Consider the following 27,666-nt stretch of genomic DNA (forward strand, 5'->3'; position numbering starts at 1 on the left):
TCTATTTTATTGAACATATTCTCTTTAATAAAGCATTATTATTAATTCATTATTAATAATAAATTATCATTATTATTAGACTGCTAAACATCCAGCTGTTAGGTGCAGCTCATAATTAAACCAAAAGGTGAAGTTCTTGCTAATCTAATTTTTGCATACTTACTTCCTTGATTCAATTACAAGCCTTCTGAGGGCAGGGACACCATATCTTTACAATTCACGTTTTCTTGCGATAACCATAAGGGTAAAGCATCTTGCATGTAGTAACAATTTGATTTTATTGCAACAGTGTCTGCTATTTCCTTTACCTTTTATCTGGATGAGTAAGTGACTGTTGGGGTCATAATGTAGCTACTGCAGACGTGGCCAGGCCACAGCATTTATTTTTACATGCTCCTTTGTTTGCAATTACGTTTTATAACATAATGTTATAATTTTCAAGCTTAGTGATTAGCATACATCAAGTGGCACTTCCTAGTGAACTCTTAATAAAGCAGATGTATATTCTGTGACCCTCTTTTTTAGCACACTGGAAATAGCAGTGAATTTAGATTCACTTAGATTCCAAATAGCAGCGAGTAGATAAAACCCTTCCATAAGGCCTAAGAAGTGTTCCTTGGCACAGGTAGAATGTACTGTGTTCCCTGGTAATAGGGTTATTTTGTTTGATCAGTGACATAGTTTATTTCCTGTGAAAAACTTTGGTATATGGATAAAAACTGCCTAGTAAGATGAATGGTTTAGTAATTTGCATAGCTGAATTTGAAAGGTTTTTCTAACCGAAGGCTGAATCTAAGCTAAAAGGGGGATAGGTATTCTGCATAAAGCTGTTAACGTTTGGCCCAGCGAGTCCAGTTATGCGTCAGTGCTGCAGGATTAATGGTACAGGCTGTGTTACGTAACATTTGTTCTACATTATTCTGCCCTAATGAGGTGAATCAAAGACCATGTCAGCCTGAATTCTGGATGCCCTTGCTCAGCGCGTGCTTCCGCCTGCTTAAGTGCAGCGTTTTCGTCATTTGCAGATGACTTGCTTCTGTTCTAACTGTGAACCACACACTTCCCATTGGCCTGAATGTTTAGCTATTGATTATTAAATGCTTTGAAACGTTAGATCATCAATATTTGCCAGTGAACCTATAACAACTCTTTTCCTCAGCCTCTAACTTAGCATTTGGGGAGAAGTTTGTGGTGTATTTTGACAGAGTTTAGAAAGCTCAAATTTTTTTTACTATTTAAGAAGTATTTTTTCTTTAGTTTCTTAACTATTTGAGAATGATCCAATTTATATTAAAAATAAGACATTTTTAGTCACAGAACACCATTCTGCAGATGACAGTATTTTTTTCCATAATGTGTAAAATATAAACGATCTTGAGATTGCTTAGGGGTTACCTTTTTAAGCAAACAACTACAAAATTGTGCCATCAAGTTCATTTCCAATTAAATGTACTGTGTACAAATATTCTTGGGTAGAAAATGGTATAGAGTTACAGTGTTGGATGCGTCCCGATTGGTCTCCCTGCCTGACTCCCTTTGCGTAGTCATAAGCTTGGGGGCAACCCAGAAATGGACCTTAAACTTTAAATCCCAGCATGCCGTCCCATTGTCAGGTAGCACATTTTGAAGGATTCCCTCTCATTCCTGTGTTAAAACGTCATTAAATATCCATTTCATGAGTGTTCTATTATTTCCTGTCCATACGAAGAAAATATTTTTAAAAGTTTAACTATCAATTTGATATTAATTACTTTTTAAAATTGTACTCTTTCGAATGACCTCTGCCACAGTTTCCCCCACCTGGTTTGCTGTGGGTGGGCATGTGATGTGTTCTGATGTTGCTGCTTTCTTGTTACATTACAGATTTCCTAACACTTAGATACTGCTGTCTGCTTCAGCTTTCCAGCATGTTTCATGGAACAGCCGCCCTGGTTCTCAGATATGAGTGCACATCAGAATTTTGGGAAGGGTTAGTAACTAAAACACAGCTTGCTGGGCTCCACCCCAGGGTTTCTGACTCAGTGGATCGGGGATGTTACTTGAGAAAGTGCGTTTCTTATAAGTTCACAACTGCCGCTGGTGCTGCCGTTCTGGTCCGTGCTGTCAGAACCCCAGAGCGTGTCTTACCTGCCTGTTGTCCCCGTTAGGTATTCTGCCCAATTAACGACTGGCGTCAAATGCAGAAAACCCTCAGCTTAAACACATGTGGTAACCCAAAAATCTGATTATAAAAAGATTTGTGGGACGCTTAAGGACCCACTTTTCACCCAAAGTATCATATTAATTGTCTAGCCCCACAAAGACCTATTTGAATAAATCTGCAAAGAAAAAAAACTGTTGCAGTAGGAGTAGTTGAAAGAGAGCAACAGTATACTTGCGTAGAAAAATTGTGTGTGTGTGTGTGTGCGCGCTCTCTTGCATTCACATACTTGTGATCTCGAGAACTGATGCTTTGGGAAAAGTAGCCCAAAGGGAAGGAGAGGCCAGGTAGAAACTTAGGGGGTTCCTGAAGGTCCTGGGATGCCTAGGAAATTCCACAGATTTTTAGAGTTTGCTGGCAGTGGTTTTCGTATTTAATTTTACTTCCAAATTTGAGGATTTCCTCTTCTTTGATGCAAGTGCATTGGTAGGGGCACTTTTAATGCTTAGTAGAGGTATTTGTGAGCTTTTTTGTTTTGCTTTGTTTCTACTCAAAAGGAATGCAGAATGGGGGGAGAGAAATTTCTTTGAGGCAACTTAGCACTTGGAAGAGGAGAAGGTAGAAGGAGATCAGAGTATTTGGGAAAGATGTGCCTGAGGGGAAGTTATCCTAAATTAGGAGTTTGTGGGGGAGGGATGGGAGGGAGGGAGGTGGGGAGGACAAGAAAGGCCACAGCTAAGCTTTGAGCTCCTCAGAGGTGTTTTATTAACTGTCTTTTACCCAAAACAGGAATCTTCTTAGTAAGGAGGAATGGGAGGCTGATGATACTGGCCATCCAACGGGTTCCCGTACCTTGCAAGATCACTTGTTTTGAGGAAGGATACGGGGAAGTGTGAGACTGTAAAATCAACTGCATTTACATAAAGAATACACTCAGGGCGTGTGTATTTATTGCCATAAGCTCCGTCAGTCAAAAAAAATACCACTTCTCCCTTTTCCTTGGATCCTCTGCTTTGTCACAATACCTTGTTAGTTGACCTTTTTCTCGTTTATATACGTCCCTGTGCCTCAGAGTTTTTTCAGCAGTTTCTACCAAGCTGTCTTTTTGTATATATACTTTAATATAAATTTGAGCCTCAGGGAAAAGACGGACATAAACACAGCAATGGGATTCGTAAGCCCTCCCTTTGAAACCGAGTTTCAGTTCATGTAAACATCCTACACTCAGCTGTGGTGCGTGGATTGGCTGGGAGGTGGATGTTTACTTCAGCTGGCTTGGAATATCAACCACCTAACATATGACAAAGGATCTGGCATGACGAGTAGACAGAGGTGTGGTTTTTTGATATAAGTAGTATAACTTTAAGTTACTGTTATATTCTCTTCAGCTTTCTTATTACATCTCTCACATGACATGAGGTTCTGCGTATTCAACGAAGGAATGGCCTTTTATTTAGTCTTTGGGGTCCGGCCTGCAGGCATCGCCCTGCGCTGCAACGCACACAGGCTTTGGCCATAGACACCTGGTGAATTTGCGACGGCCGCAGACACTTGTTGGTGAATTTGCGACGTACATGATTTGGGGGAGGGAAAGACACTGTTTCACACCTGAGTTTCCTCCTCTGCGGAATAGGTATGGTACCTATTTCACAGGGTGGTTGTAAGGATTGAGCTCTATGATGTCTGTAAAGTGGCTCATTAATCTAGCACCTGTCACATCAAGTACTCAGTAAATATTAGCTGTGATACCTAATATAGTAGCAGTTTCTAGGTGTTCAATAAATAGTTGCTGTTATGTTTCAAGTAGACATAACCTGTTTTTATTTTGTTTTGAAGATGATGCCAACTTTGTGGTTTACTGGAAATGGTTTTGAATCTTTGATTTCACTGCAATTTAGTGGTAGAGAATTTTAAAGCCCAGCTTCTTGAGTTCACATTCTGGCTGTCTTTACTAGCTGTGGGGAAGTTATTAGTCTCCCAGTGCCTCAGTTTCTTCAGTCTGCTAAATTACCTAATAGGATTATTATGAAATTGAGTTATTATCAATTATTGAACACTGATAAAGTTTCCAGTGGTTCCTGGTACACACTAAGGTTAACAAATAGTAGCTATTACTGCTGTTCAAAGAGTGGCTTGCCTGTTGCTGTGATGCAGAAGCTATGCTACCAGTATTTCCTGTATCAGTAGGGTCACCCATGGTGGACAGGTTTCAGAGGAGTTTCCAGACTAAAACTAGGAAGAAAGGCCTGGTGCTCTCCTTCTGAAAATTAGCCAATGAAAACCTGATGAATCACAACAGAACATTGTCCGATTTGCTTGCTTTGGACATGTCAGCAGGAGGAATCAGTCACTGGAGAAGGACATCAAGTTTGGTGAAGTAGAGGGCCAGCGAGGGCGTGGGAGACCCGCGGTGAGATGGATTGCGTTGGCACAGTAGCCGCAACAGTGGACTCAAACACGCCAGCAATTGTAAGGGTGGCGCGGGACCAGGCAGCATATTGTTTTGTTGTATGTAAGGTCTTCATGAGTTGGAGTAATTCTTTCCATTCTTCACAAAGGTGCCAGTACGTTATGATAACTCGATGGCAGCTCTCTTATTACTATTATTTTAAAAACATTCCTGTCATCCTCTTTTTCTTTTTTTTTCAGTAGTTGTGTGATGCATTTGTAAGTAATTTAAAGATAAACTAACCCCCGATATTAGTTCCAGGTATGTGTTTTTTGGTTCATATCATATTTTTTTATTTCATACTTCTATTAAAAATAGTCAAAATTAATTTTCTATAGCTTTGTTTTTCAATTCCATGAAATGAGCTTTACTTTTCAATTTTTGGTGACACGTCTATGTTCTCTCTAGGTAAAAGCAAATAACAACTACCAGACCTCAGTTACTTCAGATGTGGGTATTATTCCAGCAGGTTACCAAGTGCCGATGTAGCTGTCGTGAGGCAAAGTCAACGGGAAAGCAACGGGTTTGGTATTTTCTACCAAGTGTCTATGAACATGTCTATGCCTAAATCCAGAATTAGAGTTCAAGTTCGATGCTTCTTCTGTGGAAGATATCTGCAAGTTATGAGAAATTCACAATGAAGTAAAAAATGTGGAATAAAGCTATGGAGAGCTGTTCTTGAAGGTGACTGCTGTCTTTCTGATTATATTTGTTCAGTAAACAAATAATTTTTCATTTTATTAAGAGGTAGCTCTTCTGTAATATATTGGATACAAAACATACATCACTGTGCCTTCATTTCGGTGAGTTCCTCAGGGTTATAAAACTTGAAACTTGTCAAATGCTTATTAAGTTGTTTTGTAATTTATACTAATTTAAGAAGAATACTGCAGTTCATTGTGGAAGCGTGATATAATCTAAAGATTGGTGTAGTGCAGTCTGTTTTCCAAATGAACCGTTGTTGGGGATTTCCCATCAATTTACCTTTGAACTTTAATGCATCAAATATAGAGTTTTTTTCTTTGATATTCTCAAGATAAGAAAGAAATATTTACCATTTGTGTGTGGTTTAGGCTACCAAATGGCCTGTAGTTCAAATTCTAAATTCTAGTGTTTTATTGTGAATTATTCTTTTTTCTTCTGTTTAATGTTCATATGTTTTTATCTTTACAAACTGTCCTGATCATATAATAGGGTCTTTAATCATGTGAGCTATCAGCTTTGCCTCATTTTGTCACTTAAAGTTGAACATGAAACTTAAGTTCTAGTTAAGTGAAAATGTGCTATGTATCTTGTAATGAATACAGTGAAACATTGTAAGTCACACTGAGCTACCCCCATCCTTACAGGAAAACACAGGCCTTGATTTCCTTAAGGGCTGTGTATTTATTGGAAATGTACACATACCTCTGATGAACACATACTTCTCAGTTTTAAATGTTACAAAATCCGGGCAAGTGTTGTAATACACCCTTCTTTCCCCCTCATTTACCAAATTACCATTGTTATTTGTCTTAATAGAGAACATAACATAAAGTGGATATTTGGATATATTCCGAAATTAAACTCTATTTTCTGTGAATTTTGAAGATTTGATATCTCTACTTACATAATAATTATTTGTTCAGCATCTGGCATAAAATTATTTACCTTCTCCGTGTTTCATTATATCTTTCTGTCTCATGGATTCGCAGCAGTAGAATTTTATGATTTCACATGTCTCTGATAGACTTCGGTAATTGAAAAATGTTAGCTAAAGAAAGGAATCTGTGATACATAACTAATTTCACCTTTGAGTTATATTTATAAAAAAGGTTAAAAGAAGGTTTTACTTTTTTATAGGAAAAGGTCAAAGTGTGATTCAATGCAAAATATTATACAAAATTGTAATAAGCAACTGTTAACCTCTTTGTTAATGGCTTAATATTGTAATACTGAGATTTATTTTAAAAAATAGAAATATGCTTGTTTCAAATTCTGGGTTAAACTGAAAGGTTTTTTTGTTTGTTTTTGTTTTTTAATAAAACAAACTTTTAATTCTTCACAAAGCTACCAGTACATTGTGAAATCAACAGCAGTTTTACATTTAGGATGTTTATATGTCTAAAAATTAGGATTACTTTTTTTGCATTAGCCTTCTGCTCATTTCACAGAAGAGAACTAGCCCCAAGGGCGTTTTTATAATTTAATCCGTGTTATTCCTGTGAGGCTAACTAAAACTGTTCCATGAATCAAAACCTTAGCGGTAGAACCTGTTCAGCTACTTAACTGTCTGTCTTGGGACTATCTGGATGCAATTATAACTGGTTTAAAAGCTGTGACCTTTTCCTTGCTTATTTCAAAATCATTCTTTAAAGACTACTGAGCTAGGTTCAGTATTGGCCCTGCTGTCTAAAAACATTTAAAAACAGGGTTTGGGAGGCTTTGTTTTGTTTTTAAAAAGTAGATTGGAAAAATTCCTTTGCCACTAGTTCACTATGATAATTTTACAGGAGTTCAAATTCCCTAGGAAAAAAAGGGATTCTTTTTAAGGTTCTTTGTTTGAAAAAGTATAAAAAGTCCCTAACGATTTCCTTTAGATAGCCCGGTCATTTTGACATTATGAGAAGTTTTCCCCCTTCTAGATTATCTGTGAAAATTTTTGTTTTGGGATCCTGTTATATTTAACAGTCACTTAAAATTATCTCCTGGGCCTACCCTGTAGCACAAAAGGGCTCTATATTAACCAAAATACTTAGGTACTTTCAAGTAAAAATATCAGTATGAATGAGAAACAGTTTGGAGACTAGATATTGGCAGGCCTTCATTTGCAGTTCACTTTCTAAATGTTTGGTCGTTCATTTTATAATACTAATTTTTTTATGTTATAAATTCCCTAAATTGACATTTTTGTATTAAATGCAGTGAATAAGTATTTTTGCAGACCTGATACAACTTCATGATTAGATCCCAGAAGACTGTGTTACATGGATAACAAATGAACACTGAACATGCATGTATAGAAATTACTGTCAGCGTAAGACAGTGTTCCCCTGGCATTCATAAGGCTTTTACTGGTCAGTTTGTTCAGAAGTAGACTACCAGGTCTGTCTTCCTAGTTCAGTAAGCCAAGTCGTATCGTCTGTATACGGCAGTGAACTATCTGGAGGTGAGCAGCTCTTCAGCAGGCAGAGTTGGATCGTCTGCGTGTCGCAGGTTGGTAGTCAGCCTCCCTCCAGTCCTGGCGCCATGTTCTTTATGTAGTGTGGTTTCTCTGATGGTTTGCTTAGCCTACAGTTTGCATAACCTGGTGCTGTTGAATTGATTCTGACTTATAGCAACCCAGTCTGATGTGGCTACTAACCAAAAGGTCAGCGGTTCAAATCCACCAGGTACTCATTGGAAACTCTATGGGGCAGTTCTCCTCTGTCCTATAGGATCACTATGAGTCGGAGTCAGCTTAGTGGCAATGGGTTTTTTTTTTTTTTTTTTTAAAACAGGACAGAGTAGAAGTGCCTCATAGAGTTTCCAGGGAGCGGCTGGTGGATTCGAACTGCTGGTCTTTTGGTTAGCACCCAAGCTCTTATCCACTGTGACACCATAAGTATGGAGAAATGATACAACCCTGATGCACACTTTTTTTAAATTTTAAACCATGCAGTATCCTCTTGTTCTGTTCGAACAACTGCCTTTTGGTCCATGTACAGCACAATTAAGTGTTCTGGAATTCCCATTCTTTGTAATGTTATCCATAATTTGTTATGATGCAGACAGTCGAATGCCTTTGCATAATCAATGAAACACAGGTAGACATCCTTCTGGTATTCTCTGCTTTCAGCCAAGATCCATCTGACATCAGCAATGATATCTGTCTTTCCACGTCCTCTTCTGAATCTGGCTTGAATTTCTGGCAGTTCCGTGTTATTGTACAGCTACAATCGTTTTTTAATTATCTTCAGCAGCACTTTACTTGCATGTGATATTAATGACATTGTTCAATAATTTCCACAGTTCATTGGATCACCTTTTTTTTGGAATGAGCACATAAATGGATTTCTTCTGGTCAGTTGGCCAGGTAGCTATCTTACAAATTTCTAGGCATAGATGCGTGAGAGCTTCTAGTGTTGCATCTGTTTGTTGAAACATCTCAATTGGTATTCTGTCAGTTTCCTGGAGTCTTGTTTTTTTGCCAATCTCTTCAGTGCATCTTGGACTGCTTCCTTCAGTGCCATTGGTTATCGATCATATGCTACCTCCTGAAATGGTTGAACCTTGACAATTCTTTTCGGTATAGTGACTATGTATCTTTTAATGTTTTGCCCATAGAATCCTTCAATATTACAACTCAAGGCTTGAGTTGTTTCTTCAGTTCTTTCACCATGAGAAATAAAAGCAAGCTCTTTCCTTTTGATTTTCTAACTTGAAGTCTTTGCACATTTAATTATACTGCTTTACTTTGTCTCTCAAGCTGCCCTTTGAAATCTTCTTTTCAGCTCTTTTACTTCATTATTTCTTCTATTCTCTTTAGCTACTCTACCTTCAAGTGCAAGTTTCAGAGTCTCTTCTGATGTCCATTTTGGCATTTTCTTTCTTTTCTGACTGAGTGCTATTCATCTGTATGGCCAAACTAAATTACAAATATTTTCTCTTTTTTCTTGAGTCTCTTTTATTTACCCATTATCATCACAAGCCCACAGAGTGGCACATGTTGAAAGCAGAGGCCCCTCCATTTCCAGTGGTTCCTGAGGAGACAGTGTGCTGAAAGGAGCGTGCACCAGGGAGTAGAAAGACCTCCATCACTGACCATCTCTGTGACCATGGGCAAGTTGCTCCCTTTATAGTTTGCTGTAAAAAAATGATGATGACTACATCAGGTTGTTATAAGGATTAAATAAAAGAACTATGTGACGGACCCTGCACAGTGCTAGGGACATAGGTGTTCAGTAAATATTTCTTTTTCCTTTTCTTTCAAGCTCATAAGAGTTTCTTCAGTGTCTACCTCCAAATCATATGACACGCCTTGAAGTAGCAGTGATATACTATCTGTTCTGAATAATACAGCTGCATCCTTGAGTTAGCAGAATGTGGGGCCTACAGATTGCCTGCTGGGAGAAAAGATGTTCGTCCCACACCCGTGTTTTCACCTTTCTAAAGAAACCTCTCTTAGAGGCTGCAGTGAGAGTCACCCACACTTCAGAGCCGAGGCTCCCTGTGGGAGAGAGAGTAGTGAAGACGCTTTTGATGCATCGGAAATTGAAGTGGTGATGTCTTCAAGACCAGAAACCTCACCACCTGTTTATTATCTGATGACTGAAAATGTTGTCAACTGAAAGTTTTCAACATGGAACTACGTATTTTCCTTTGAATGAGGCTCAACTGAAAAGCCCTCAGATTCTTTCTTAATTTTTTAGTTGTGTTTTTTATGGAAGCAGGCAAAGAGCAGATGTCTGAATGGAGGGAAGAAGATAAAAATGAGGGGAGTTAAAGGGTAGAAACCAAGAAAAAAACCAAACCCGTTGCAGTCAAATCGATTCCGACTCATAGCCACCCTAGAGGATGGAATAGAACCTTCCCACAGGGTTTCCAAGGAGCGGCTGTTGAGTTCGAACTGCCAGCCTTTTTGGTTAGCAGCTGAGCTCTTAACCACTGTGCCACCAGGGCTCCGAGCATCATTTGTTCAGGGACCATTATTAGAAGGTATTTAGAAACTGTAGCCCCTCAGGGGCCAGGGCAGTGCAGCAGTGTTAACTGAAAGCACTTGTTGGAATGTGTCCTGGCTTTGCACTGCACTGTGGTAACATATTTCAAAACTTAAGGCCAAAAAAGATATTTTTTTTAGACACAAAATTAATAAAGCTTCTAAGACAAATTATGTAGTTAACAGCTTTGAATTGGAATTTGATAGAAGCTCTGAACTTAATTTTTTTCTCCTTGCGGAGATTAAAAAAATAAATAAATGGAAGAGGTCTATCCTCAAATACATGCTATGCTGCCAAATAGATCACCCTTTTGTCTTTACCTTATTAATAAGTTTGCTGATAGTTTTTGATTTCTGTAAATTTTTATGTGTTTATGGTTCTGGAATCAATAGGATTTATAATTGGGTCTTCACTTTAAGGTAGGAAATAAATGCAGTGATACTGAGAAAATTGCATAACCTTTCCCTCCATTCATATGTTATACCTAAACCAGAACAAAAGATTATAGTTGCACATGAGCATTGAGCAAATTATCTAGGTTAGAATTCTAATCAATCTTAAAAGTTGGCTGCTTTGAACCTTTAAGTTACGTAAAGTATATTTTTAAAACTTCATGCAGTATAAGAATGATAGATTTGTATTATGACCCTAAGGAAGTCTTTCAGACTTTTTTGTTTCACACAAGCCTTCAACTTTTAGCTTCAAACTGGACAAACAAGGTAGCCTATACTGTTAAGTTATACATTAAAAAAAATGATTGAACGTGTCTCAGACATCTCAGAGAAGGCAGATGGAAGACTCCCAAAGACTGAAAGCAGGAAAAAACCCAATCAGCATGCCTAGAAAACCTTGATGTGGCCAGGCCATATGGGGAAATTGTAACAGTAAAAAAAAAAAAAAAAAAAAACCAGACTATCATAGGTGTGCAGGGTTAGCATGCCCTGGGAAGACATCCTGGTGTCTGAATTCATGCCCTACGTTCTCTATTTCCATATATAGTAGGTTGAGTATGTAAAAAGCAATGTTCATAAAAGTTGACCAACTTGTTTTCCTTGCTTTTCAGTCTTTATATAAAACACTGATGTTTACAGTAAATATCTTGTTTTCAATATAAGCGAACCCTGTTACACCATGTGTCCTTGTGCTGCAGCCATTTAATGACTTCTCTGGTAAGTTGGGGTATGATCTGAGATAGGCTTCAGAGCTAATGGGTTAACATTTGGCGGCAAAAGTGATCAGACACCAGACAAGCCCTGGAGAGTAAATACTGTGCTCTGGCTAATTCCTTAAGCATTCTGCCTCCTAATTCTTGTATGTAAAATGAGAAAGTCTTGTAAATTCCTTTCCCTCTGTGACTCTGTCGGCTTATCTATTTTATTGTGTGTGTGTGTCAGTAGAGCACAGTATTTAGCAGTGTGAGTTCTTGGCTAAACAGCCTGGACTTGTCTCTAAAATGGGTTGTCTGGTTCTTAAACTGTTGAGGATTTAATTCGGTAATTCAGCTACTCCACTCAGCACGCTGCGTGGCACTTACCAAGCACTCAGGAACATCTCATTCTTCAAAGCTGAGTTCTGAGGTCAAGTCTTAATAGTATCTTGAGCTTGGATCTCTTGGTAGAAGTTGATCTTCTGTTTGTGCCATTAACATGTATGGCACTCACCTCTGGGTTAGCCCTGCCACTCTTGTTAGCTCGTTACTCACTGGTCTGTGTGTCTGTTTCCCCGCCGAGATGACGAGCCCTTCAGGGACAGAGGCTGGTTAGTCATGGTCATAAGTACAGTGTCTGGCATGAGAAGTATTTGTTGAAGGAATAAAATGGCACTTTTCTGAGTGGAGCCTTCCCCCCGCCCCGCCCGCCCCCATGGTGGAAGTTAATCCCAGAGCAAAGGTGATACAGAGAAATTTTCTCAAAAATCCTGGCTATGTTCACAAACCACTGTTTTTCTTTTTTTGAATCAGCTGTTTAATTGCCATTTTAAGCGTAAGAATTAGATCAGTTTTTTACTTTTTCGTCTTCACATTGTTTGCCTTATAATAAAAGAAAATAAGAAAGCACTGTCAGATGGAGAAAAGTGTTGACTAAATGGGTATAAAATGCTGTTATGATCAGAAATGGTATAAAGGCATCATAACGGTATTATAAAAAAGCATTGATCTTGGAATCAAAAATCCTGGTTCGTATTATAGCTCTGCTACTTTCTAGCCATGTGACAGTGATTAAGCTATTTTATCTCTTCAGCTTTACAAAGTGGGATATTATTTCATAGGTTGTTATGATATTATAATATCCATACAATACTAGCACTGTCTGGCAAATAGAAGACACTCGTATTTCTTGAATGGAGTTAGTTCAGTTAATACTATACCCTCTAAATTTTAGAAGAACCAGCTTATTTTATCATATACAAGTACTTAATTGTTTACTGTTAGAAATATTGTTTAAATTAGTTGATACCCTTGGTTGGGTGTTGAAAAATAGAACTGAGATGTTAAATGGTGACCAAATAATTTTACTTCCATCTTGCTAATGTTGTAGGGAAGAGTAAGTAAAGGACCAAATGGCAAAGGCATACTTGAGTATTAAGCTACATCATTAAAGGCTGATATTTTCTGAACACAGGAAGGCTCTGCTTCACCCTACTTTTCCCACGTGGGTACCTTCCCCATTGTTAACTTGAGACATGCCCCGAAAACACTGGGACTGGTAGTTCTGTATTGATTGCATCGTAGTGAAAATTATTCTCAATACTACTAATGCAAATAAAATTGTTTGATTATTAGTTTTTTTTTTTCAATCTAGTGATTATGGCATATGAAACTTCATTACCTGTGAGAGTTTGACCTAGATTATTTCCCAGTTACCGTGTTTTAAAGCCACCTCTCAAAATCCCCCTTTTTCTCATTTCTCCCCTTCCTATTCCTGCTGGCTTTCTACCTTCATACTTTTTTTTAATTAAAGATACCTTATTGCTAAAAATTGCAAACTATCATCCTATCATCTCAGCCTTCAGCGAGGCATAATCTTTTTGCTGGTGAAGGGTCTTTCCTCAGTGTCGATGGCAGCTGACTGATCAGGGTTGTGGTTGCTGAAGGTTGGCGTGACTTCAGCAGTTTCTTAAAATAAGACAACCACAAAGTTTACTGCATCAGTACCCACAGTAGAACCCATTTTACCCACAGTAGAACTTCTTTCAAAATTAGAATCAATCCTCTCAAACCCTGCCTTTGTTTTATCAACTAAGTTTATGGAATATTCCAAATCCTTTGTTGTCATTTCAACAATGTTCACAGCATCTTCACCGGGCATAGATTCCATCTCAAGAAACCACTTTCTTTGCTCATTCATAAGAAGCAACAACTCATCCATTAAAGCTTCCTCTTGAGATTGCCCCAATTCAGTCACATCTTGAGGCTCCACTTCTAGTTCTCTTGCTGTTCCTCCCACATCTGTAGTTAGGTCCTCCACTGAAGTCTTGAACCCTTCAAAGTCACCCATGAGGGTTGGAATCACCTTCCAAACTCCTGTTAATGTTGATATTTCAACCTCCTCCCATGAATCATGAATGTTCTTAATGGCATGTGGAATGGTGAATCCTTTCCAGAAGGTTTTCAGTTTACTTTGCCCAGATCCATCAGAGGAATCACTATCTACAGCAGCTAACCCACCAGTGCCGTCGAGTGTATAGCCTTATAAAATTTATTTCTTAAATAAGACTTGAAAGTCAAAGTTATTCCTTGATTCGTGAGCTGCAGAATGGACATTGTGTTAGCAGGCATGAAATCATTAATCTTGTACATCTCCATCGCTCTTTGGTGACCAGAGGCATTGTCAATGAGCAGTTTTTATATATATATATATATGTAGGTCCGTATGTATGTATGTGTGTTTTAGGTGAAAGTTTACAGATCAAGTTAATTGCTCATATAAAATTTATACACATATTATTATGTGACGTTAGTTGTAATCCCTATGTGACAGCACACTCCCCCTTTCCACCCCAGGTTTCTTATGTCTATTCAACCAGTTCCTGTCCCTTCCTGCTTTCTCATCCTGCCTCCAGACAGGAGCCACCCCTTTGGTCTCGTGTATCTGCTTGAACTAAGAAGTACACTCTTCACAAGTATTTTATGTTTTGTAGTCTAGTCTAATCTTTGTCTGAAGAGTGGGCTTCAGGAATGGTTTTAGTTCTGAGTTAGCAGAGCATCCGGGGGCTCTGGCTTTAGGGCTTCCTCCAGTCTCAGTCAGACCATTAAGTCTGGTCTTTTTACGTGAATTTGAGTTCCGCTCCACACTTTTCTCTTACTCCATCAGGGACTTGATGTTGTGTTTCCTGTCAGGGCGGTCATTTGTTGGTAGCCAGACACCATCTAGTTCTTCTGGACTCGGGCTGATGGAATCTCTGGTTTATGTGGCCCTTTTGTCTCCTGGGCTGATGTTTTCCTTGTGTCTTGGGTATTATTCATTCTCCTTTGCTCCAAGTGATTTGGGGCCAATTGATGAATCTTAGATGGCCGCTCAGAAGCTTTTAAGATTGCAGACGCCACTCACCAAAGGGGGATGCAGAACATTTTCTAAATAAACTTTGTTACGCCAGTTGACCTAGATGCCCCCTGAAACCATGTTCTCCAGACTCCAGCTACTCTGTCCCTCAAAGTGTTTGGTTGTGTTCAGGAAACTTATTAGCTTTTGGTTTAATCCAGTTGTGCTCACTTCCCCAGTATTGTCTGTTGTCCTTTCCTTCACCTAAGATGATTGTCTACCTTTTAATTAGTGAATACCCCTCTCCCCCTCCCTATCCTCATAACCATCAAAGAATGTTTTCTTCTGTGTTTAAACCTTTACTTGTGTTCCTATTGTAGTGGTCTCATACAATATTTGTCCTTTTGCAGCTCACTCAGCATAGTGCCCTCCATATTCATCCATGTTGTAAAATGTTTTGTGGATTCATCATTGTTCTTTATCATTGCGTAGTGTTCCGTTGTGTGTATGTACCATAATTTGTTTATCCATTTGTCTGTTGATGGGCACCTATGGGTGTGTATATATTTGTTCATGTGACAGTTCTTATTTCCGTAGGATATAGTCCAAGGAGTGGGATTGCTGGGTCGTATGGAACTTCTATTAACAGCTTTTTAAGGAAGTGCCAAATCGATTTCCAAAATGGTTGTACCATTTTACATCCCCACCAGAACGCATAAGTGTTCCAGTCTCTCCACAACCTCTCTAACATTTGTCATTTTGTGTTTTTTTGATTAGTGCCAGCCTTGCTGGAATGAGATGATATTTCATTATAGTTTTGATTTGCATTTCTGTAGTGGCTAATGATCATGAGCATTTCCTCATGTATCTGTTAGCCACCTGAATGTCTTCTTTGGTGAAGTGTCTGTTCATATCCTTCACCCATTTTTTAATTGGGTACTTCATACCTTTTTGATGAACATATTTTTCCAACTCTCAGTTTTGTGCTTTCTTGATCTGTTTTTCGAAGTATGTAAGTTAGTGATTGAATTTGGCTGCAGTGTAACAGAAAACTAAAACAGTGACTTAAACAAGATGGAGTGGCCAAGTTGGCTTTTGGCATTGCAGCTGTGACATCCTCAGGATAGACTGCAGCGAGTGAGAGGGAGAACCCAGAACGTCGCTGCTTCTATCAGGAAGACAAAGCTTTTTCAGAAACTCCAGCTGATGTCTCATTTGCCACAGCTGTCACATGGCTGCCCACTAGCTGCCAGGGAGGCCCAGAAATACAGTTCTTCTGCTGGGCACATAGCCACCTGAATAGACTCAAAGTTCCGGTTGGGTCATTGTACAAACTCTGTTTCACTTTTTCAAGGGCTTAAGTAGCCATTTGTCATAGGTCAGAGGATCTCCTACGAGGGTAGAGAAGTTAAATGTAGATAACTCATTTCGTTGGGCAATGTCTAGAGATAGTGGGGTTTATTTCCAGGAGTCTTGGTGGCCTGGCCGACTAACACAGACTGTCATACCATCAGCCTCACACAGCTCCAAATTCATAGAAATGTCAACTGAAACATAACAAAAAGATACAGAGCTGACTGCTAGAGAAAAGGGAAATGCCAGCTCCCAAGGATGACGAGAAAGCAGAGCTAGGGTATAAACTCAGGAGCTGAAACACCCCCGCCCAGGGGGATGATGATTTTGACTGTGAGCCTCAGTAAGGGGTTCTGGGGTTTCAACACAGACACAGGCAGGGAGGCTGAAACTGAGGCCTGCGTGAAGCCAAGATCTAAAAGGTGCTGCAGCCTCGGAAAGGGGCTAGCAGAGCTCCACACCATATCCCAGGGAGGCCCCAAGTAGTCTGCACTGGACTTTAGGGTGGGGAAAGGGAGATTTCCGTGAGAAAGGGTTGAAATTTACATTACAATCGAGTATTGTGAGCACCTGCTTTAGGTGCCAGGTAGCGTTCTAAAGGTGCTGGCAATAAAGCAATGAGTAAAACAGAGGGCAGTGTCTGCCCACTTGGGGCTCATAATGTCATTGAAAAAAAATTAACTGGTGTAAATATTAGACACATCTGAAGAAAATTATTGAAAGGACAGAGTAAGCCAGAAGGTAGCAGAAAAGAGATGGAAAGCAGAAGATTAACTCATGGAGGAAACTGTAAGGGTCAGTATACATGTACTTCAGGAAGAAGAGGGAGAAAAGACAGTGAGGAGAGACACTTGGGAATGACTTAAGCTAATGGCTTCACGCACAGTATTTTCAGGCACAGATGTTCTGACTGCCATCTCGCCGGAAAGGGTTCTTCAAGAGGCAGAATTCAGTTACACAACACTAGCTTTAGGCAAAACAAAACCAGTGTTCCTGACTGGACATAGGGCCTTTTAGGGGATTAGAGGAGGGCATGACCCCAAAGGGTAAGGGCTGCAGGCCAAGCTGGATTCTTAACGGCTGGTTCTTGAAAGGCTGGGGGAACTTTCTTATGAGCCAATTCATTTAATCCTGAAACCTTCAGTTTTACCACCGGAGGCCCATTTTTTAATTTCATCATGCTAGTTAACAAACCGTTAATGTTACCAATAAAAATCTCTTTGAAATTTAGTGTATAAATTAACAGCATTGTATGATGATCAAGATACAGATAACAGTACCTAGAATAGTTTCCTCTGGACTATGGATTTCCTGACTGGAGTGCTAGCTGATCTTCCTGGACTCCACTTTCTTGATCAGAATGCCTGCAGGGCCTAAGTGATGGCTTTGCATAAGTAACTACACATATGTTGTTGATAGTTGCCTTCTTGTCGATTCCAACTCATGCAACCCCATGTATGCAGAGTAGAACATAATACCACACTGTACATGCTGGGTAAAAGTACGTTACAGGTACCTTAACAACTATATGGAAAGAGAAGTGGCTAAGAAGTTTCCAGAATTGATGAAGGACATTGTTTTCGATAATGACACTTGCCTTCTGGCAACACAGAATGAAAGCAACAGTGGCTTAAGCTGTTGAGATTTATTTTTCTCTCCGATGTCCAGTACAGTAGCTCTACAAGCTCACTGGGGCCCTGGCCTTTTCTCTCTCATCCACCATGCAGTTTGCATTCTCATGGTCAAAAAATGGCAGCTGCATTGCTCACATTCCAAATAACAAAAAGGAAAAAGGGGCAAGGGCAAAAAGACACACTGCAAATGTGATGGCAGAATACAGCCTGTGCAGGGGGAAAAATCGAGGATTCATCACGCAGTAGGTGTGCACAACAAGAAATGTTAAAGAGAGTGCTTTAGGCGGAAGCAGAATGATCCCAGATGAAATCCAGGAATGCAGGATTAATGAAGAGCAATGGGGCTGGTTAGTATGTGGACAAATAGGAGTGAATACTATTAAACTGGGATTTAACAGATCTGGAACGAAAATGCATCATACAGTGACACAAAAGACAGGAGGAGGGTGAGTGCAGATAGTGTTCTAAAAAAAAGGTCACAAAATAAGAAAACAGGCATTAAAGTGCTTTGTAAAAAAAAAAATTTCTTAAATGGTTTGTAAACTGTAAATTAGGGTAATGTTAACCACTCAGCTCTGTTTCCTAATTTATCAAATTTAATGATATCATCCCTACCTACATTTCTGTACTTACTGGGAGAATCGAATGAGATAAATGAGATAATAAACGTTAAAAAAAAAAAAAAAAAACCTTATAAATGTTAAAATACTGTGTTAATGAGTCTTCTAAAATTATTGTCACCCTGACCATGAAGACATTCAGGCAGGCTAATTGCAGTTGTGAAGGAGAACAAACACGTACTCTCATGGCTTCCTTAGGCCCAAGGTAAGCTGTGTCAGCAATTAATAAGGAAAAGTAATACTCATTTAGCTCTTTGTAGCCTGTACCAGGTTATATAAGCAATGAGAGAAGAGTAAGGCATGGTCCCTACCTTTTCCTCAATCAGCATTTGTTGAGCACCTACTGTGCGTTAGTGGACAGGAGCTTAGACACTTTAAGTGCATTATGTGTTGTTCGCATGTTTGCCTGACAAGGTGAGTAATATCCCTGTTTCTCGCATAGAAACTGAGGCTCAGAGAAGTTAGATAATGAAAATCTGACAGGTCCCTGAGCTAGCATTTGCGCCCACATCTCTGGCTCAAAACCTATGTTTCACCAAATAAGAAAGCTAAAATCTTTAAGTGTTAAATAGCTTAGCGAAAAGAACCAGCTGTTAGAGAAGATGAGTGAGAAAACATCAGTGTGGATGGGGCAGTTAGGGGAGGCTTCCTACAACATTTAGGACTTGAGGTAGACCCTGAAGGGTAGCCAGAGTTTAGTAGGTGAAGAAGAGTGAACGTTACTATAATTACCGTTTACTAGGCTGAGTCAAATAGTAGGCTGTGTGTCCTGAAAGGTCAGGACCTAACATCCCTCCCCATTGGCCATCCTGCCTCAGGCAGTCATTGGTCCCAGGATATGAACTAGGGATAGGTGAGTGGGGGACTTACTGAGGCAGCACGGAGAACTGAAGAAGATAGAAATGATGGGAGGTTCTGCTTATTTTCAGAACTCAAGTACAAGGCCCAACCTCAAGGTCAGGGTAAAGCCAATGATGTAACATCTATATAGTTTTGTAAACATGCTGCATCAGAGGACTGACTAAACATTTTGTAGAAGGCAACTTTTTCTTTTAATTTTTGAGTCCTAGGCATTGGGGTGAGTTAGAAGGGAGGTGTTGGGGGGTTGAAACACTGGGATAGAAATTAGTAGGCTCTTTCCTTAATGGAAACCTGGTGGTGTGGTTAAGAGCTATAGCTGCTAACCAAAAGGTTGGCAGTTCAAATCCACCAGGCACTCCCTGGAATACTTACGAGGCAGTTCTCCTCTGTCCTATAGAGTTGGTATGAGTCGGAATCGACAGCAACGGGTTTGGTTTGGTTGTGTTTTTTTTCTTCCCCCTAAACAGGATTCAGTGATTTTATGCAGTTCACGTGAATGCATTGCGCCTCAGTCACCACATTTGTCCTACCTGTTGGATTGCGGGGATAAAAATAATATGATAGATACAAAAATGCTTCGAAAACCCTAAAGTCTGTGGATGATAGATTACACGTACCGCCGACATCTTTACAACTGCAAAAGAGTAGTGGGAAGGAAGTTGATCATAACATATGCTCTGAAGTTTTTCTGCCCCCTTGAAAAAAAACCCATTACCATCAAGTCAGTTCTGACTCATCACGACCCTATAGGATAAAGTAGAACTGCCCCATGAGGTTTCCAGTGCACGGCTGGTGGATTCAAACTGCCAACCTTTTGGCTAGTGGCCACTCCAGCTTCCTAACTTGAAAAGGCGTATAAAATAGGTATACAGATAAGTCTGTAGGTATATAAAATCATTGCCAGAAGAGAGAGTAGGTTATGTATGTATATGTACATGCATACATACATACAGCACACACTCTGTTTTTCTAGCAATGATTTTTAAAAAGACTTAAATTATGCCCATGTACCCAAACTTTCCAAATTAAAGAGGTAACTGAAGCCAAGGGAAACCTCATTTTGGGCATAAGGCAATGTGAGTAACTGTTCTATTTTCATATGTAATAATGCTGTTAAAGTACAAAGTATAGACGGTGAATTCCCCTACACGTGCTCTTCTGCTGGTTAGCAGACTCAGGAGATATATAAGCTACAAGCAAATAGGTTCCCTATGCTTGCAGTGTGTCCCGTGCTGGGTTTACCTCTCCAGCAGTGTTTTGCAACATTCTTAATCCGTATTCCCCCAGCCAGCTTTGTCTGATTTCATTTCTTGTAGTTCATATTGTTGAAACAGTACACAGTTTTTTATGTTCTAAATTTTTAATTATATTGTTTTTCGAACTCATCCCCCTCCTGCTGTTAAGACTTCCTGTATTGTACAGAATGAGGCAAAATAAGACAAAGATTCTATTCCTCCATCTGTTGAGCATTGATTTGAGGATAAGGTTCAAACTCTTTGGTGTAGCACAGACAATAAGCTAGGACAGTAGTTCTCAAGTATTTTTTTAGGAGTGCAGCCTCTTCTATAGAGAGCAGCCTTGCCTCAACGCCCAATGTGTAAAGCATTTAAATGTGAGCCCGACTGCTGGGCTGCTTCCGCACTGTCTTAGTTACCTAGTGCTGCCATAACAAAAAATACCCCAAGTGTGTGACTTTGAAGAACAGAATTGTCCCATAGCTCTGGATGTTAAAAGTCCAAATCACGGTCTTGGCCATGTCACTTCCTTCTGTGGGCCTCCTAGTTTCTGGTGTCTGCCAGCAATCTTTGGCATCCCTTTTCTTGTAGATGGGTCCTAACATGCCTGTCTCCCCTGTGTGTGTGTGTGTCCTTTTTATAAGACACCACTCAGAAGTGATTAGGTTTAGGACCCACCCTACTCTGGGGTGACCTTATTAACATAAACACCTATTTTCAGACAAGGTCATAGAACAAGGGCTAACGCTGTCACATTAGGGGGAAGGTCACGTTCAGTCCATAGCATGCGCTTGCGCCTCATGGCATCTGAGAAGCACAATTTGAAAACCACTGATTTAAGTATGCCTATTTTGTTCTCCTCATCTCTGGCCACTAGCCTACGTGACTTCTCCAGTCTAGCCGTTCTCGACGACGGGCAGTTCTCCACGGAGTCTTTCGGTTTTGCAGTCCTTTGCCTTTGCATGTGCTGTTTCTCCGCTGGAAATGACACATGCACATATTGAATTTTGATGACACTTAATTTTCCTTAATAGCACCTTTTCCTAGCTATCTTCCCTGATACGCTTGTGTGTGCTTCCACAGCCTTCATTTTGCTCCTCTATCATTTCTTTCGGGACCTTCATTTGTTGGCGTGGCATGACTCAAAATGAGAAGAAACAGCTGCAAACATCTGTTAATAATCAGAACATGGAATGTACAAAGTATAAATCTAGGAAAATTGGAAGTCATCAGAAATGAAATGCAATGCATAAAGATAGATATCCTAGGCATTAGGTGAAATGGACTGGTTTTGGCCATTTTGAATCAGACAATCATATGGTTTACTATGCCGGGAATGACAAACTGGAGAGGAATGGCATTGCATTCATCATCAAAAAGAACATGCCAAGATCTATCCTGAAGCGCAACACTGTCAGTGATAGGATAATATCCATACGTCTACAAAGAAGACCAGTTAATAAGACTGTTTAGATTTACGCACCAACCACTAATGCCAAAGATGAAGAAATTGAAGGTTTTTACCAACTTCTGCAGTCTGAAATTGATAAAATGTGCAATCAAGATACATTGATAATTACTGGTGATTGGAATGCAAAAGATGGAAACGAAGGATCGGTAGTTGGAAAATATGGCCTTAGTGATAGAAGTGATGCAGGGGATTGCATGATAGAATTTTGCAAGACCAATGACTTCTTCATTGCAAATACCTTTTTTTTAAAAACATGAACGGTAACTACATGAGGACCTCTCTGGATGGAATACACAAGAATCAAATCGATTCCATCTGTGTAAAGAGACAATGGAAAAGCTCAGTATCAGAACAAGGCCAGAGGCCAACTGCAGAATAGACTTATTCATTGCAAATACCTTTTTTCAACAACATAAAAGGTGACTATACATGTGTACCTCTCCGCATGGCATACACAGGAATCGGATCAACTATATCTGTGGAAAGAGACATTGGAGAAGCTCAACATCATCATGAATGTGTTAAAAAGCAAGGATGTCACTTTGAGGACTAAGGTACACCTGACCCAAGCCATGGTATTTTCAGTCACCTCATAAGTGTGTGAAAGCTGGACAATGAATGAGGAAGACCGAAGAAGAATTGATGCCTTTGAATTATGGTGTTGCTGAAGAATATTCAATATACCATGGACTGTCAGATGAACGAACAAATCTATCTTGGAAGAAATACAGCCAGAATGCTCCTTAGAGACGAGAATGGTGAGACTTTGCTTCACCTACTTTGGACGCGTTATCAGGAGGGCCCAGTCCCTGGAGAGGGACGTCATGCGTGGTAAAGCAGAGGATCAGCAAAAAAGAGGAAGACCCTCAATGAGATGCATTGACACTACCACGTCAACCATTGGTTCAAACATAGCTGTGACTGTGAGGGTGGCGCAGTGCTAGGCAGTGTTTGGTTCTGTTGTACGTAGGGTCGCTATGAGTTGGAACCGACTCGACAGCATCAACGTCATAGAATCCACTGTGCTCTAATAGTTAATTTATTAGACTCTCCGCCACTGTAATTGTGTTCTCTTTGAGGGCAAGGACACATTCTTATTTGAGATTCTGCCTTTAGTGTCAAGCATGTGTTGGTAATCAGTAATGTTTACTGGATACACAGATGGACAGACAGATGAAGGACTTACCAATGGACCAAAGTGAATGACGTGTCCCAAAACCTTGAACTATGTAGGAGAGTAAAAGGAACCGACAGAGGAGAATTCTCAACATAGTGCGGCTTGTTTTAATTTGTTGGTAGGTTAAGAGTGGACCTGACACCATACTTCCCAGAATGCAGTCATCACCAAGTTAACCCTAGGGAACAACCCAGCATGAGTCACGCAAGTCCAGCTACTTCCCTTCTCTCCGTATCGGGTGCCGTGTATTTATAGCTAATGCTGGTGGTTTTTCACTTGTTAAACAGCAAAAGAATAATGGTTGCATGAAGGCTAAACAAAAGCCTAATGGAAATGGTTTTAATAATTAATTTTTAAAAGGCTTAAGAATGACAGCTCAGCTGGGAAGTTATAAAAACATTTAAGCTGAAATATCAGCTAGAGGATGCTGCTCTTTGGAATATTCTTCTGGGGTTAAATGGGGGTAATTTGAAAGCTAGCAGGAAGTTCCATGATACTTTGTTATGCTTTAAGGAAAAAAAAAAAAAAAAAAACAGCAAATCATACCCTTGAAAGGAAGAGTGTTTTACATTTGATTGTTACAAGATGGTGTGAGTCAATGAAACATGGAATGAATTGGAAGCTGTGCCACTTAATGTATTTTATTGTATAAAACACACTGCTTTCAAAATCATTCTTAGATGATATTTAAGCTTCCTTTGCCTTATGCCCTAATTGGCATTTTATTTCTCCTAGATAATTATCACAGAACAAAAAGTTCTATGGAATGTCCCTACCTTGCCGTAACTCATTCCATTGATGGTCTCAGTGAATTCTGGTGAAAGTTTAACTTAATTAAATTCATAAGTGTAGTAATTCCCTTATATGAATGATGGAATTTCCATTTATTGATCATCTACTGTCCAGATCACTATGTTAGGTGTTCCCCACCCCTCCCCCCCACTAGGGTATATCAGGAAATCTACACAGTTATCCTAGAAGGCTATCCCCATTTTAAAACCAAAAGAAAAAGAAAAAAAAAAAAAACCCACTGCCGTGGAGTCGATTCCAACTCACGGCGACCCTATAGGACAGAGTAGAACTGCCCCATAGGGTTTCCAAGGAATAGCTGGTGGATTCGCACTGCCGATCTTTTGGTTCCAGCCAGATGCTTAACCACTGACCCACCAGGGCTCCATCCCCATTTATAGGCATGTGGCACAGCTAAGGAATGGACCAAGTCCATCTGACTTAAAATCTTTATTCTTTCCACTGCGTTACTGTTTTCCAATGACCATGCAATAAGAAACCTTGTTATCAGAGGCAAATATGTTACAGGAAGCAAAATAAAGTGCCCTAGCGTATAAATTTCCACCCCCCTAGGGCAACAGGTTTGGTTTTTTGGTTTAGCTCTGTTGACCAAAGAAGAATTGATGCCTTTGAATTATGGTGTCGATGAAGAATACTGAATATATCATGGACAGTCAGAAGAATGAATAAATCTGTCTTGGAAGAAAAACAGCCAGAATACTCTTCAGAAGCCAGGATGGCAAGCCTTCGTCTCATGTACTTTGGACATGTTATCAGAAGGGACCAGTCCCTAGAGAAGGACATCATGCTTGGTAAAGTAAACCCCCCTACCGCCAAAAAAAAAAACAACTATTGCTGTTGAGTCAATTCTGACTCAGTGACCTATAGGACAGAGTAGAACTGTCCCATAGGGTTTCCAAGGAGTGCATGGTCGATTCAAACTGCCAACCTTTGAGTTAGCACTACACCACCAGAGTTTCCTGGTAAAGGATCAGCAAAAAAGAGGAAGTCCCTTAATAAGATGGATTGACACAGTGGCTGGAGCTATGGGCTCAAGCATAACAATGATTGTGAGGATGGCACAGGACCAGACAGTGTTTCATTCTGTTGCACATAGGGTCGCTATGAGCCCGAACTGACTCAAGCGCACCTAACAATAACAGCTTTCTTATTTTTTCCTTTGGAGAAGATGAGGAAACCTGCATTCTCTGCCCCTACGCCTATGTCTTCAGTGCCCAGACTGATGTTATTACAAGGTAATAATTTACATTTGAATATCATTTTCAAAGAATTAGCAACATCTTACTTCATTCTCATTTTACAAAGGAGAAGATTAAAGCCCAGATAGGTTTGATGACTTACCCAAAGTCACGTAGCTAATAGTAGAGGGCTTTTACATAAATTCAGAATTCCTGATTACAGATACTCTTTCCACTACGTCCTCAAGTGAGAACATGTGTGATTTTTCTCTAAGCATGGGAGAGGATGTCACTTTCCAGAGCTCCATTTGTTTCTTATCTTGAAAAAAGTTTATCCTTCTGAGGCATGGAATTGATTAGGTACTCACACACAAGCCCCTTCATATCCTGTTGTAATTATCTGGAGGTGTAGATACCACTCTGCATCTTAAGATTCCACAAATGGAAGTGAGAGAACACATGCAAGTTGTTAAACCATCATTATTCATTTAAAATTATATGAGTGTGGTCCTCAGCACAGCAGACAGAGAAGGCTTAGAAGTCCACCCACTAAAAGAGAGTTTCCAGCTGGCTTTTCTCCCTCAGGACTTCTTATGTAACTGCTACAAAAGTCCATCAGCCAAACAGGCCTAATTGTTTTCCAAAAAATGTCAGAGCAGGAGGGGAAATCTTAGAATTCATGTTGTCTCATCTTCTCATTTTCCTGTAAGGAAACTGAGTCTCAGGAAGGAGGTTTGAAATGTTTTACCCAAAGTGAGCAAGTAAAATGGCAGAATGGGAAGAACATTGAATTTGGATCTAGAAACTGTGATTAGAGTAGTCTGCTTTAAGCCTCAGCCTTTGTCTATAAAGTGAGAATACCATACAACTTTGCTGAACATATTAAATCACATGATGTATCAGGAGAGGAGCTTCTGTTTCTGTGTAAGATGACTTAAGGTTAGCAGTTTGAAAGGAAACTGGAAGCAGCATTTATATAAGATCAAGAAGTGTGAACCGTCCATAGCAAACAAGGGTTGTAGTGTTGATAAAGACTATCAGGGGTTGGTTAAAGATCCTCCTAAACATTGCCATTTTGATTGGGAACTATCTTTAACCATAATGCTTTATTCAAATGCTATAGCTTTTGCTATTTGTTCTGATGATAAAGGTGGCAATAACAAATATGAGTACAATTCAGCATCTCCATTCTTCCATCCCATTGATCCTTTCACACCCCTGTGTTACCCTCAATATTGGACTTCACTCCTTTGATTTTTGTTATTATACCTTTAGTATACTAGTTCTGTCAAATAACTAAGGATTATGGACTCTGTGGGGAAATAATAATAGATTTTTCTCCTTCTGGTAATGGAAGACTCATAATTTGAAAAATCTTCCCACAGAAGCAATAAAAAATCCAAACCAAATATAAAAAATATTTTTAAAGCAAAAGAGAACTAATAAGATAGTGAAGAATTGCCACCTGTGATCTGAAAAAAGGTGCAAATATAGAATGATTAGCCTAGCACTCACAACCACTTTTGGCAGTATTCACCAAGCTGTATGGGGAGCTTTATTGTTATGGCATTGTGGGACTACAGGTACAAAAGTCAAAGCCCAGGGCTTATCAGGGAGAGTACCCTTGCATAATATTCTGGAAACAAAAGAAAACCAGAAATAAACCAGCCATCAATCTACTTAACCAGAGATCGTGTCAGATGGGTGGCCCAGAACACAGACAACTTCAAAATTTGTAAGCATCTGCAGGCATCTAGCAGAAACAAAGGACTTCCTATGCCTCAAGTTATTTCTGTAAATAATATTTCAATTACAGTATAAGGCACACAGTCTAAGACAATGAGTCCCTAAAATGACCAGACAGCATAAGTGAGACACACAACAGAAACAAAAGAGACCCACAGGGCTTTCACATATTACTGCTAACAATGAAAAACAAGTGGACTATGTTCAAGGAGACAAAAGCCAAACCCAAAAATTTCAGCAGTGCACTGGCAACCATAGAAAGTAATGTCAGTTCTGAAAAAGAACTAAATAGAAATTCTAGGTTCTGAATTTTAGGTAAAATTCTAGAATTCATTGGAAGGATTTAACAGCAAATTAGACACAGCTAAAGAGAGAGTGGATGAGAAAATAGGTTAGAAGAAGTAATTCAGGATGAATGAAAAGACAAAAAGTTGGGAGATAAGGAATAGAAGAGAGATTGTCTTAAAGGATACAGTTAGAAGATCTAGTATATATTTATTGAAGTCCAGAGGGAAAGACGAATAGAAGGAAGTCAATTTTGCATGAGATAGTGGCAGATAATTTTCCAAAACTTATGAAAGGCATCAGTCCACAGATTAAAGAGCCCATACAAATGTCAAACAAGATAAACAAAATCTGTACTTCACAGTGGAGTTGTAGAAAACTAAAAGCAGTAAGAATATCTTAAAGATAGACAAAAGAAAGAGAATGCAAGCTTACCTTTAAAAAAGTAAGGAATTGACTTCTCAAGCAATAACAGAAGCCAAAAGATAGTGGTGAAATGTGCTAAAAGAAATTAATTACCAAATCAGAATTCAACACCTAGCAAAATT

The 27,666-nt window shown here is 39.4% G+C and overlaps 1 protein-coding gene across 20 annotated transcripts in view; it reads left to right on the plus strand.

Annotated features, from left to right (window-relative positions):
• Positions 1–27,666, plus strand: part of ZFAT (zinc finger and AT-hook domain containing) — a 336,678-nt gene that overhangs the window by 30,782 nt on the left and 278,230 nt on the right. For 16 of the 20 annotated variants that reach the window (XM_049854217.1, XM_049854205.1, XM_049854196.1 and 13 more), the window contains exon 1: positions 2,854–25,144. The exons of 2 other annotated variants lie outside the window; for them this stretch is intronic. The gene's annotated coding sequence lies outside the window, so the exon portion shown is untranslated. Of the gene's footprint in view, positions 1–2,853; positions 25,145–27,666 lie in introns of those variants that run through there. 2 more of the 20 variants (XM_049854203.1, XM_049854214.1) reach the window with 1 other exon arrangement.

Source organism: Elephas maximus, chromosome 15 (genome assembly GCF_024166365.1).
Source record: "Elephas maximus indicus isolate mEleMax1 chromosome 15, mEleMax1 primary haplotype, whole genome shotgun sequence".
NCBI classification, from domain to species: domain Eukaryota; kingdom Metazoa; phylum Chordata; class Mammalia; order Proboscidea; family Elephantidae; genus Elephas; species Elephas maximus.